Here is a 2,647-nt window from a genome sequence, read left to right as displayed (position 1 = left end):
GCGCGGGGTATTATCTAGTTTTGGAACAGTTGAACCTGAATCAACAGCCAATAGGGAGAGGCCAGTTCGCATTTCCGATCATTTTTTTGGCTTAAGTTACAAAGTTTGAAACTTTGTACGCATAATACGTATATTTTTCATTTCGGAAAAGCTATTTTCCGGCAGGATTTTTAGCGACAGATCTGAACGACCCGGATGTCGTTCGTTTTGAATCCGATGGCTCGCACGATCCGCTCTAACTGCGTCTCTTTTTCCCGTGACCCACAATTCTCGCTCCATCTCCCCGCTCGACCCCAGCTTTATCGCTCTCGATCAAGGCCACGTTGTGAAAGTTCCTAAATACTCAATCGTGCAGCTGCGCTATTTGATTGTTATCAGCGCACGCACTATCCGACAAACCGCACAGGTCACTCCCTTCCAAAAAGAGCCAGCACACTGATCCATCCGTTCGCTATCGCTCTCTATCAAGAAAAAATACCTTATCCTTATCCCTTTCCCCGTCTCACCACAGAGGTGGAGAAAAAGCACGGGAGCACGCCGGCGTGACACCTGGGAGGTCGATGTGGAGGCGGCGGATCAGACGAGCCCGACGAGAGGTCCGCCCGGGAACTGGAGCTGCAGCGCCGCCGGCTTTTCCTCCCAATTTCTTCGAGCGGAGCTGGAGCGATGCCGCCGCCGGCGTCGTCGAGCTGTCGAGGTACCTGCTCCTCTTGTGCACCGTGATTTGCCTTCTCATCCATGTTGGTCGCGAGGGTTTCTGCCCCGCCGCCGGGAAGCCGTGCGTGGAGTCTGCATACTAAGGTGTTGGGGATGCCAAAGACAGAGAAGAAGGGCAATGGAGATGTCGATTTGTCGTTGGTTAGAGGTAATGGCACAGTACCGCCTCCAAATCCAGGAATGGTATTCCAGTTTAGAAGTATGGGTTTGGGGATCATCCCATTTGATTGCGTGCTTAGGTATTGGTTGCTGGCAGCTGGGCCATATTTCTTATGTTGCAGCGTGATGCCAATGTTCTGCTCGTGAACATTTGTACTGCTGTATAAAAAACGAGAGATGAGGAAAGACACACTATATTTGTACTGCTAGATCCCCAAGTCTGAGATCAGCTTGCTAGATGTGTGTACTAGTTTCAGTTTCTCAAGTAGAAGAACATGTGAGTAAGGAAACTAAATTTGTTTGTGTGTTGCTAAGTCTGTACTAGTTTCTAAACTAGAACAAGTTCTTGTTGTTTCTCGAGTGTCTCTGACATGGGATTAGGTGGATGGATGGATACATATATCTAGCAAATGAACATGTGTTCTGATTAAGTTGATTGATGCAAGGTGTTCATCCTTTTCGCAGGAAGTTGCCTACAGAAATAGCACATGTTGGATAACCCTCTGTGTGCGTAGTTGCTCAAGTTTTTAATATGGTTGCCTGGAATTAAGCGGAAGGTTGCTTTAATTTTTACTAAATCCATAGGGCCTGGAAACAAGGGGGAGGGGGGGGGGGTAAGATAGTTGTCCACAAAGGTTATTCAAGTTGCTCATATATTTTTTCTGTCTAAAATAGACAATCTAAGTAGTAATTCTAGGGACATCTGCTTGCTTCTGCTAGAACAGTTTCTCACCTTTTGTGTTTCTCTGTAATCGAGTTGCTTTGGTTTTTGCTACAACATGCGAGAAGGTGGATGAGATGTTGGGGGGGGGGGGTAGATTGGATAGTTGTCCATAAAAGGCTATTCAAGTTGCTCATACAGTTTTCTCTGCCTAAAGTAGATAATCTAAGTAGTGATGCTAGGAAAGTTGCTTGATTTTGCTAGGACAATTGCTTGTTTTTGCTAGGGCAGTTGCTTGTTTTTTTTGCTAGAACAATTTTGCATTTTTGGTTTTTTTATATTGAGTTACAAGCAAAAGGGTCGCTCTACCTGATGCTTCATAGGGCCAAATGGTGGATCAACATGAGGTACTTGTGATTTTTCAGATATACCTTTGATGAGATGATGAAGATGGAGAAGGAAGGCAACCGAAACGGGCGTAGAGAGGTGGATAGAAAGTAATTCTAAAAAATACAGTATTAGTCGCATCACACGATAGAGGGAGTTGCTCGGTCCATACCCGTAGTTGCTCAAAAACCTGATGCATCGTTTTTTATACTTGTGTATATAATGCATCTATATATGTGTGTTACTGCCACCTATGTATGTTGTCCTCTACTTGTTATTTTGTGGTTCTTTTATTATTTTACACAAGGGTTGCTTGATATTATTGCAAGGAGCTTATAGGGGTTGCAACCCCCCTTTTTAATGCCTAACATTAGTTGCTTTAAATTTTAGTATGAGTTGCCTGAAATCACAAAGTTGCTGCATTTAATCGGGAAAAAATTGCAGTTGCTTAGTTTTCCTAGGACAATTGCTTCCTTTTTACTAGAACAGTTTTGCACTTTATGTTTTCAAATTGAGTTGCTTGGATTTTTGCTAGACCAGATGAGAAGTTGCATGGGGAGGGGGTCAGATAGTTTTCGACAAAGGTTATTCAAGGTTCTCACACGTTTTTTCTGCCAAAAGTAGTAGATAATCTAAGTAGTAATGCTAGAGACAGCTACCTGCTTTTGCTAGAACAATTTCACACTTTTCTGTTCCGAGTTGCTTGGATTGTTTGCTTGTAAG

The 2,647-nt window shown here is 43.7% G+C and overlaps 1 long non-coding RNA gene across 2 annotated transcripts; it reads left to right on the top strand.

Moving 5' to 3' along the window:
• The first annotated feature begins 420 nt into the window (after positions 1-420).
• Positions 421-2,289, top strand: LOC123051449 (uncharacterized). 2 transcript variants are annotated; one of them, XR_006424146.1, is made up of 2 exons: positions 421-865; positions 1,963-2,289. It is a non-coding gene; the product is annotated as an uncharacterized lncRNA (long non-coding RNA). The 2 variants fall into 2 exon arrangements; XR_006424145.1 differs by having other exon boundaries at positions 421-697; positions 1,963-2,246.
• Positions 2,290-2,647: the final 358 nt, after the last annotated feature.

Source organism: Triticum aestivum, chromosome 2D, assembly GCF_018294505.1.
Source record: "Triticum aestivum cultivar Chinese Spring chromosome 2D, IWGSC CS RefSeq v2.1, whole genome shotgun sequence".
In the NCBI taxonomy this organism is placed as follows: domain Eukaryota; kingdom Viridiplantae; phylum Streptophyta; class Magnoliopsida; order Poales; family Poaceae; genus Triticum; species Triticum aestivum.
This window is presented reverse-complemented; position numbering and strand designations above follow the sequence as displayed.